This window comes from Lepisma saccharinum, chromosome 17, assembly GCF_977018435.1.
Source record: "Lepisma saccharinum chromosome 17, izLepSacc3.1, whole genome shotgun sequence".
Classification (NCBI taxonomy): domain Eukaryota; kingdom Metazoa; phylum Arthropoda; class Insecta; order Zygentoma; family Lepismatidae; genus Lepisma; species Lepisma saccharinum.
Window position 1 is genome coordinate 6,992,752 of NC_139245.1, and position 11,688 is coordinate 7,004,439.

The window sequence follows — 11,688 nt, forward strand, 5'->3', positions numbered from 1 at the left end:
ATTGCGGCAAGTAATTTTTATAGACACCACCTTTTCGTGACTTATTACTAGGGCTCGGAAGTTGAAGACCTATAAAAAGACCTAAAAATAGCAGAAAAAAGGACCTAAAAACGGAAAAAGGACGTATAAATGTGATCCAAATTAATTAATAACTTCAGTTTTAATTACATATTTAATGAATAAAAAAATATAAAATTCTGGTGTAAGGAAAACACAGTGTGAAAAAACTATATGAAGGAAATGCATCTTCTTTCAGACATTATATATTTTTTAGATTAACATCATTAGAAAAATCATATTTGAAGAATCATATTTGGCGTAACCACACTAGGGTTACAGAAATAGGACTTCGGAAACCTTACCTCAGTTGGCATTGCAGTATATCACAATAGTCATCTCCAGCGCGACCTTCCAGACAAGTTACGGTTAAAGGACCTTGTACCGTACCTGATCCAGTCGTCCAAAAATGTTTTTCTCTCGTTTCAGGGATGGTTCAAATATATATATATATATCTTTTTTTCATTTCTTTACTACAGAAAGGATGTTTAAGAGGTGTATGAACTGATGATGATTCGAATTGAGAATGGGCAGTAAAAACGTAGTCGAAAGAAGGTGAAGTTGCAAAAAAAGCCGTTAAGACCTAAAAAAAAGGCTAAAAAAGGACCAATAAGCCAAAAAACGCCGAAAGGCAAAAAAGGACAAATAAAACCCACCTTTTTCTGGCCTAAAATGACCCAAAATGAACATATATTATGTTGGGCCTCGTCTTCGGACACTAGGATAAAGAAGGATTTTTCCTCAACTTCCGAGACCTACTTATTAGTCTACATGGACAAACAATCCATTGCTGATCCTTTGTCGGTTACTGAAAACACACACACGCACACACCTCAATTATATATATATATTGAGTTGATGTTTAAGTCCACTTTATACACGGTAAGGCTAATCGGGACTGGACCTACAGTTTAAAGTGGAATCCGAACTACTATGAGCCTTCCCCGGGTATCGAACCTGGGATTCCTTGATTACAAGCCGAAGTCGCTACCACTGCATCACCGGGGAGGCCTTGTATAGATTGCTTTCCTTAGCTTCATTATTTTGCAAGTCTTTTTATAGTTATTATTTACGATGATAAAATGTTGAAACAAATTTGCTGTTGCATCTATATGCAGATGATTTATTTTTGGAAGCACTTCCCTTCAACGTCGCCGCAGCGAATGGGGCAATTTTGTTCTTCCTAACTCTGTTTGATCTAAAACGTGAAGATGCGAGACAAGACCTACTTGTTTAGCTCATAAATACACTCTAATTAAGGCATTTGACGTCATTTTCAGACGTTGTTTACGACTTGCAAATGGCCTTCAGCGAGTGCTGCCATCCGAACTGACGAAGTCATCATGGTTAAGACTTCCCTGACCTTCTGAAGCTCACATGAAGAAAAATTGACTATGTTTTACATTGTTACGAGTGGAGAAGGTCACCAACAAGACAACGTTACGATCATATAAATCAATTTCATCTTCTCTTAAATTAATTATCTGCAGATTTTCCGTTGTCTTCCAGAACATACGAACTGGAACATGCTAATTGCTTCAACATGTTGTCGGCGTTAACTTACAAGGCAGACATATTTCTCCTCTTGACATTTAGAGATTATTCTTCTCTGATCAGCGCTGCTTTTGCTGTAATGAGGATACTGAACACTTGTCCTTGGGTTTATATGTACGTGTTTCTGTAAGTTTTTACATTAAATTAGAGACAAGATCATTAGATGTTGTTCAAAATTAGATGGTTAATGTTTTGTGACTATACATATATCTGGATGTGACAGAAAAAAATATTGTGGGCAGATGGGAGATTCTTACGTTAACGCAGAACATTGTATACTGTAAAAATGTCATGTTGAAAGTTAAAATACGTTTATATTTTTTTAACTTTCGGAAAGGATGTGTGCGGAGAAGTAGCTTTTGTTGGAAACTTGATTGCTTAAATTTCAGGAGTTGGCCACAGATTCCGACGCGTCTAGACACACAACCAGTATAATTCCCTGTGGAACCTGTGCCCTATCTATGTGTATTTGATTGTCCTTTCGTCCACTTCATAACACAATTCATCTTCATATTTGCCATTAGTCAAAAGTGGCAGAAATGCGAAGTAAAATGTAACAAATCAATCAGGGTTTGGTTACATAGCTATACTGTAGTTAAGTTTTGGATGGTAGGCTGTGTATGTTCCTACTCTCTCTTTGACTCTCCACGAGCAGTATTAGAAGACGAAATGTACATATGAAGTAAAATTTACATAATTTAATGCAATATACATGTCAACTTTCAAGCGTGGATGATTATAATTGTATCAGAAGATATTAATATTATTATTGGACATGCATGTAACCATATGCAATATTTAGGAAACCAAGTGTTGCATCTTTGATACATGTTCCACACCCCCATCTACCATCTTGGATCCGCCATATTGGATTCAACTTTCATTTTTCAAATGGGTATAGGGGCATGTGATATATCAAAATCATGTGAAATTTTCAGCCAAATTCAATGGTGAAGTCCATTTTATGATATCTTTAATCGTTTTCGTAAAGAATGCTGTTGTTAATTGCATGCTATTCACTATTGTTTGTTCCTTGAATGCAATGAAACGAGATGCCATTGATGAAAGAAGAGCACATTGACACTAGCTTACATTGTGGTGGACGGAACGCAAGGGGAAGTACAGATAACTTCAGCAGCAGCAAGGGCTGGTATTTGTTCTACGTGTAGCGAAAAATTGAACGGTTTTATCTAGATATTATTGAATAATCGTGTGATTATAATGACATAATATATTGTCACGCTATTGCATATTGCATTCCGAAGCAATTCCTCGGTAGCTTACATTCTATGCACGCCACTGGTATATTATTTTCTATATATTAATGATATTCAAATATTAAACATACATATGTAATTTATATGCCACAGGAAACTTTATTAATATATAGCAGTTATTTGAATATGTGGAAATATATGAACAACAATGAGGTTTATCAATGATTACAACAAAATGTGTCATGGACAGCAAAGTGTGAGATCACTGCTTAATCATTGTGGAATAAAAGTTGCACATTTATTATTGTTCAAATAGTAGCACGAGACGCATTATTACATTTATATTCAACTTATTGTAGGATCCCAAAAGTACAATACCTGATTAAATTAAACTGATTGGGTTTCACATGAAAAGTTTTCTAAATATATAATTTGGCGGTTTTTCCAATCTTAAAGTAGAATTTCCTCTAAAACAGGCGTCCGGGCCTCGCTTAGCGAAGTTCCTGCTGAAAAGGGTGAACAATGAATATTTTTGTAATGAAAATGAAAGAGGTGGTTAAAAATTGCAAGAACGTTTATTCAAGAAGAGAAACAATTGTACTTTTTCATTGATAGATGTGAGAAGCGAGTTCCGTGCGAATCATGGTCCTTTCTGTCCGGTCGTCAACGGTCGAGGCATCCGGGCACGAGGGGGACTAGGTCCTTCACCTGTAGTAGTAGCCGTAGCTCAAGGCTGGATAGTAATAGGCGGCTGGGTAGGCTGCATAGGCGTAGGGTGCGTAGGCGTAGACGGCTTCCGAGCCCTTGAGGCCTTCCTTGGGGGCGGCTTCAACTGGTGCTGGGACTTTGCCTGCCGAGACGACGACGGCGAAAAACCCAAGCAGAAGAAGTGCCTGCAATAAAAGAAGATGTTCATGAGAGAAGTTATCATAAAATGCGCATAACGGTAGAAAAGGGGAGAGAGAGAGTGAGCGAGCGTGAAAGTACGCAGTGCTGCTACACTGATAGCATTTCCAGTTGGCGGCTGGGAAACAACGAATCGGCGACCAGTTGAATTATCTTCGACTGACATCGGGCATTTTCGAGTCACGAGGCACCGAAAGTTCCTGGCGGGATGAAACAAATGGACTCCGTTAGAGTGACGTCACAGCAGACGAATAAACAAATAAAAACGTGATTTTTTTTTCCAATTCAAGTACATTGAGTTTCCCATTGCAAAGGGTAACTTTAAGAATCGTGATAGCAGTTACGAGACAAAAATGTGATGTGCATCGTACATCATGAAATTTCGGAGAATACCTCTATATAACATGTGCCTTACAGAGGAGAATGTAAAGAATAAATGGAGTTGGAAAATGAGTAAAGCGAATGTCAGAAAGGAATCCGATCCATCCATAGCGGCAGCGTGACCGACTTGAGATCGGTGAGCTTCGGCCCGGCTTCGGCTGTGCTCGAAAGTGGAATGTTTTGAAAATGCATGAACTTCTTACTCTGGTTATTCTTTACCTTATTCTCTGTAAGATATGTGTGATATATAGTGGTATTCTGCGAAATCTCATCTTTACATCGATGCACGATACGCATCATAATTTTGTTTCATAACTGCTGTCACAATAGTTAAAAATACTCCTTCCGATGGAAAATCCCATTGATTTGAATAGGAAGAAAACACGTTTGCCCGTTGTTTAGACTCAGTTCCGGCTCATCGTCTGCTTGTGACGTCAACACTAACGGAGTCCATTAGCGTCGGATACATAACATGTTGCCAAATGTACTGTAAAACTGTGGAGGGAAAGAGAGAGAGAGAGAGAGAGAGAGAGAGTGTGTTGATCAGCGCCCTTACTGCATAGAAGTTGTACAATAGTACACAAAGTACGGAAAGGTAGTACACAAAACACACAAACACTGTGCAAAGAAGCCAATAAAAACAACTGACAAAAACTGCAACGTAAGAGCGATGTTACTCCCACAGCTTTTACTTGGCAACTGCAGTTGTTGACACTCACCGAGGCACGCACCTCCGAAAACGATTGGTGGACAGATAGAGGTATGTAGCAAAAAGTAGGTCAGTTATAACGCATGGTAACTGCAGCCGCATTTCGTTCATTGGTCGAGCCCTCTCGAGTCACTACTTGTGCAGAGACTTGTTTTCGTTCGCTTGCTCCAGAGATTCCCGGGATAGAGTATAGAAGTTACAGTGAAGTGTACAATATCCTATCGTTAAAATTTATCAGTCTGCCTGTTAATTTACAAAAATTGGACGCAACCGTTTTTTGTCGTAAGCGCATCCAAACGAGGCTCTGGCGTCTGAACCCACAGCCAGTATAATCTTCTCTGATACGTTTGATGTGCTCTTTCATAAGTTTCGTGCTCTATCGCCATTCATTCTCACCGTTGCGATTAGCCAAAAGAGGCAGAAAAACGAAGTAAAATAAACCAAGCGGTCCTAAAAGACCTTTTTCGAGCAGGCCTAATCTCCAGGACGGTATCAACTTGGGGCAAGCCCCGGCACTTAGCGATGACTCATAAAGACCGTCGGTCACCGCCTGGGCTTAAATACTCTCATACACCTATGCATGTTATAAATAGCGAAGCCGATTACAGTACAGCATAGTTTTATCATGTACATAACAATAGATAATGATTATAAATTGTAGTTGTGTGCACCTTAAGTATTTTTAAACATTGAATTATTAAGAAATAGCTGATTAGCCGGCGTTGCCAGGGTATTTATTTATCCCAATCTTGTATTAGACAGGAAAGTAATGAATTCTAACTATAGTGTAAAATGTAACTAATTTTAAATGTGATCGTGAATGTCACCAATTAGCTTAGCGACTCCGAAAACTATGGATTCGACACTAATCTAAGTAATTTGTGCCAGTTTATTTTTCACCCCCCTCTCACCCCCATGCCGATAGGTGATGAACTTGGAGTTGAACCGCATTGGGAGTGTCACGAAAACTATGGATTCCATTCGCAACTCAGCCTGAATGTTAGACAACCCGAGAAACACTATCGTTGTGCAGATTGCATAGTGTCACGGATGTCTGTTCGTGCGAAATTTAATATCGGTAGTTCTCGATTATTTTTACATCTCACTCTTTCTCACCCCACCCCTAGGGGTGCCAGGAGTTTCTTACCCCCACAGTATTTATTTCCAGGTTGCAAGTGATACGTGTACCAAGTTTGGTTGAAATCGCTCCAGGCGTTCGAGAGTTATTGCTGAACAAACAAACACACATACATACATACATTTTTATATAGAGAGAGATTACAATAATTAGGATAACTATGTAAGAGCGTTTAATACTTTTTTAACCGTTATGTATTTTTTTACGGTAGCCGGATGGCAGCAGAAATTGTCCATTCCTAGAACACAATACACTCAATCACAAAAATCAACATGAATAACTGCTAGCAAACCAATGCAATATGCTCGATCAGCCTTTATATACAGTAAACCCTCGTTAATCCGGACTAATGGGGGGTAAGTTGACCGGTTTAACGAAAGTCCGGATTAACTTAAATAACTTAAAAGAACAGTAGAAAGTGCATTAAAACACGTTTATTATGGTGTATTTAAAGGGCATAGACGGTATTTGAATTCATCCGGAAAAAAGGCTCCTGGACCGTATTTAAATTGAACCGGAAAAAAACGTTACTGGATCGTATTTAAATTCATCCTGGAAAAAGGTCCCTGGACCGAATTGAAATACTTTAGAGATAGAAAGGTTCCTTACGGTCCAGAACCCATTTACGCTTACGGATTTTCTCTCCTGGACCGGAATTGAATTTATTTAAAATTCCTGGATCTTTAACAACCCTGCCCTTGTGTAGACGCAATAGGCAGTGTGCGAATCAACAGAGGGGGTGTGCCACGGATCCCCCCATTAAAAAAATATACCCGAAGAAATAAAATTATTTTTATCCCTGCCAGAGTTGTTTTTATCCCACTCAAAGAACATGGAATTGGAAACATACAGTATACCATTCCTTAACTATGTAACGAGCACAATTGAAAAATCATTCGTGTCCATTAATCGTCCAGTCATCCACCTGTCGAAAAGTACTTTCCACTTTAAGTTTTCATGGCATAGTGCTCATGCTTTACATTGATTGGTTGATTGAATTGGTGTTTTAAGTCTATTTTATGCACAGAATGGCTAATTGGTACTGGACCTACAGTTTAAAGTGGAATCCGAACCACTGTGCCTCCACCGGGTATCGAACCCGGGACCTCTTGAGTTTAAGGCGACGACGCTACTACTACGCCATTGGGGAGACCTCATGCTTTACATCTATTAAAGTATTAAAAAAAACCTTGTAGGTAGATTAGATAGACGTTAAGTTTGAACTTAGCAATATAAATTTGGTCATGTTTTAGGTGTTACTAGTTCGATAACTCTTTTTGTGTACGAGTTTAGGTTTTCTTAAAATGTAAATATAGAGTTTCTGAATTACATGTAAATGTTATTATAAGATTTAATGACCACTGTTCTAAGGTACTTAGAACCGTAAGGCAATAGTAAAGTTTACTGACTGATAACATACATACAAATAAGCATACCCAAAAAAACTTACTTCCCAAAACGAAATCGCAAATACGCCACTGAGTGGACCCCCCCCCCCAAAAGCAAAAACCTTAAATCGAACAGTGACAATACGTGTGTGTGTGTTACGTGTTTGCGAATATGTGCAAACTATTTCATCGTTGCATTGACATGATTGATTGATTTGTTGTTTTAAGTCCACTTTATGCACAGAAAGGCTAATCGGGACTGTACCTACAGTTTAAAGTGGAGTCCGAACCACTATGTGCCTCCACCGGGTATCGAGACCGGGACCCCTTGTTTACAAGGCGACGACGCTACCACTGCGTCATCGGGGAGGCTTAGAACAATTGAAATTGATTAATTAGATCCCTTCAAATTATTTTATTTTATGATTTTAAAGATTCCAGTATAAGAACTGAAATTTCAGACAGAAGTATTTAGGCCTACATAAACTTTAAAACTTTAATTTCACACCACTATAAATTAATGTTATAAATAAATATAATAGGATGAGTATAATAGTATTAATATTAGTAGTGTCCAAGGAGGAGTGATTAATGTAGGAGCCTACGAAGCCAGAAGTTCCTAGGTTCGAATCCTGTTAAGTGCATGGGCATTATAATATCTTTCTTGCCAATTCACATTCGTTGAGATTAAGTTTCAGATATGAAAAAGTTCCCAAAATTGCATTTTATGCAGAGATTTTTACAAGCTCGTTAACCTTGGTTTTCATTTGTGACTAACGAACTACAATTCAATTATAAAAGCGATGTGTTGATTTTTTTTTACTTCTTGCGCAACCTGTCCTCAAATATGGAATTTGTAATGATTTGAAATATCTCATGATAATAATAGAAATTCGAAATTTATCTTACACTTGAGCAACTGCAATTGTATTATTTTTGTTTGTGCTTTTTAGAGAACATTTGTTTAAATTATTTTTTAATAAACATGTTCCCGCGACATCTTGGAGAATGCATAATTTGGAACTTTTTAATTTATTTATTTGGACATATCAAGTATAGTTTCGTAATTAGAATCTAAACTTTTGTATCGAGTCCTGGTCAGGTAATTCCGTTTTTGTTTTTTTCATCTAATCATCATCCATCTTCATCTCGACGATTAACCGAAAGAAGTATAAAAGAGCTAACCACGACAGTGTGGTGGTTAACGTTATCGCTTTTTTTTTCAAAGGAAAGGGTTCTCCCACAATTTCCGGTGGGGACATATCTCAGCGGTTCGAATCTTTCCTTAAATTATGACTCTAGAACCGATTAGACTATTCTTACATAAAATATCTTAAGGAATCGAGAAATCAGGGGAAACCAGGCCTGACTAGGTAGCTTAGTTGTTAGAGCAAAGCCACGGTATGCCAGAAACCTGAATTCGAGTCCAGGTCAAGCCTGTATTTTTGGATTAAATTTCTACGAATTACATAAAACATATTTACATTTTATATAAGCAAAGCAACAAGAAATGCATTTCTAACAAAACAAAAATAAATTATATTTGAATTTTAGTTTCTATCGACATAATATCTTTATAGAGCAGCCGGCACGATGATAAGTGTTATAAAAGGTACTCCTGCACATTGCAAAATGTCGGGGGGACATGGATGTATTATCCAACACATTCACAACGACCACTTGTGGGTGGTATGTGGTCAGCACCATGCTCCAACCGCCTTTATCCCCTCGCCAAGTGCCTATTTATTGTAGGCTGGGTGAACCACAGAGCCGCTCCGTGTAGGGCCATTGTTGGAAAAATTTCCCACCCCAGGAATCGAACCCGGGTCTCCCGCGTGGCATTCAGACTCCCTACCAACTGGACCTCCGCGATTAAGTTTATGAAGTAAACTCCGTACCAGCTAACTGTAGACCAGGCAAACGAGGACAAGTCTCTGCGCAAGTAGTGACGTGAGACGGCTCCACCAATGAACAGTGAGAGAAATGGGATTCTGTAATGGGCGACGGGAGTTACCCGATTTCCTCCTTCGATATGCAGCGTTGCAAACTTTTGAAAAGGATAATACCGAACGCACATGGCAAACGGACCGTATCTTTGTCTCCAGGTCCGTACGATTGGTTTAAGGATTTCTTAAGGAAATATTAGGGATAAGACTGGAAGAGCAAATTTTTGACAAGCCGTGCATTTAGCGTACGGACTAAGGTTGGCAACACTGCGCTTTCACCACTCTATTTTCCTCCTCCTCCTCTGCCGATATGCGCGGTCCTGCTCTACAGTTAGCTGGGACAGGGTATAGATGATGAATGATGCACAAGAGATTATACATGCCCTGTCCGAGATTCGAACCGTGCATCAACATTTGGTTTATCAGCAGCGAAAACAACCGCACTATACTCACCAAGAACTTCATTGTTGCGTGTTGTGAGTGAACGTCTCAAGTCGATCTCTATATGCCGCTGTTGAGGATGCGCTGTTTTTCCCGCGCGGTGCATATGTTTATATAGGTTCGCCGGACCGCGTCGTCCTTCACCGAGAAAAATATCTTGACCTTGGGGAGGGTGTGGCCCTGATCATCGCATGTGAGGAACACAAAAACCGGATCCAGATCTTGCTTGTTTCTCGGAGGGCGCATCTGTCTTTATTTGAACTCGGTACACCTCGAGTGTAATGGGTGACGCAGCTCTTTGAGTGGGAGGGCTAAGCCTTGTTTGCTAATCCATCTTGGTGTATTTATTTATAACTATATTCAATTCTGAGCTTGTTAAGATCCTGTTATAACTTATTGACGTGCAAAAATCTTAATTAGTAACTGATTGTAATGTATTTGAAGTCAGTGGGTGGGTGCCATGGGCGTATTTAAGGGGAGATTTGGTTCGGTAATTACCAGATTACCTGTTCTATCCGTATGTTCATAAAAATTTCTTCGGACTTGTTTTATTCCCCTAAATTCGAGACGTATAGGACGGGATACGGATGGGAAGGAGATTACATAATTCCACACACCAGATGGGACTGCAGTGCAAATGTCTGCAATTTCCTGATAGTTGCGGAATTTCTGCGATAAGAAACTGCAATGGAACTGTCAAATCAGTTATCATTTTTTTCCCTCGATTCTTCTTAAAGAAATTCTGTTTTTAAAGAATGCAGTGCAAGAAAACCAGGTAAATATCGTAACATTCTCAAGGTGTTTGACACAAGATGAACAGAAAAGTATCAATACTAGCGTGACTTCGTGACTACATACACACAACTTTGTCGGGTCCAACACCCTTCCCTCCCCCCGCTTCCCAACAAGCGTCCGGTCAGCAGTGCCCTGGATTTTCACTTACGAAATAAAGCAACCCTAATCATACCAAAAGTTGACCCCCGCCCTTACGTGAACTATATACCGGGTGGTCCAAAAGTCCCGGAACGGTCACACATCGTGAGAACAAATAGAATCAGAAAACGAAAAAATACGTGTTTAATACAAGGGCCACTATTTACATTTTGAGCCTTGGCAACACTGATTGAAGTTAGGCGCGATTTGACGTTTGCACGGAATCGTCTGGCATTATTGACCATAACGTACTTCAAATGTTTTGTCAATAGCTTCATTTGTGTTGTTTATGTTGCCTTGGAGATTGCGCGACAACAATAAAATGGAATTAACTCGTGAACATTTCGTGCGATGATTTTTTACGATTTTCGACGTGGATTATCAAGACAAGAGTGCATCGATCAACTTACTTCCACATTTGGCGATGAAGCCCCATCCTTTACCACTGTGAAACGCTGGTATAACGAATTTAATCGTGGCCGCCATTCGCTCACCGACGAGATTCGCGAAGGTCATCCAAAATCGGTTGTTGTTCAAGAAAACATTGATGCTGTGCAAAACCTAATACTGCAAGATCGTCATGTGACATACTGTGAGATTGAGGCAACCATAGGCATTAGTTCCACCAGCATATACAGGGTGTTTCTAAAGGTCGTTTACAACGCTGGGGAGGTGATTCCTCACACGAAAACAAGCAAAAAGTGTGAGTTCCATTTTTACGACTGAGGCTTCGTTTCCGAGATAGGAGCATCGCAAAAGGTGACAAAGTGAACGTCACACCTAACTGGGACGAACACTATCACAGATAGAGAGGCGGTTCCAAGGGAATCATAAAGGAATCATATGTGCTCAGTCCGGAAGTCCCAATGAAAAGTTCACTGCACGCATGCGCAATGGAGTCCTCAAAGGAATTGGGGATTTCCAGCAAGAACAATACATGGAAAGGGAATGTATCTAAGCAAGAAGGACCGTGACAATGAGAAATGTTTTAAAGACACACACATCCCGACCTCAAAC

The 11,688-nt window shown here is 39.5% G+C and overlaps 1 long non-coding RNA gene across 1 annotated transcript; it reads right to left on the reverse strand.

Annotated features, from left to right (window-relative positions):
* Window positions 1-3,385: 3,385 nt before the first annotated feature.
* Window positions 3,386-9,871, reverse strand: LOC146001170 (uncharacterized). Its single transcript, XR_014443539.1, has 2 exons — window positions 9,751-9,871; window positions 3,386-3,722 (listed from the first exon to the last, which is right to left on the reverse strand). It is a non-coding gene; the product is annotated as an uncharacterized LOC146001170 (long non-coding RNA).
* Between the last annotated feature and the right edge of the window lie 1,817 nt (window positions 9,872-11,688).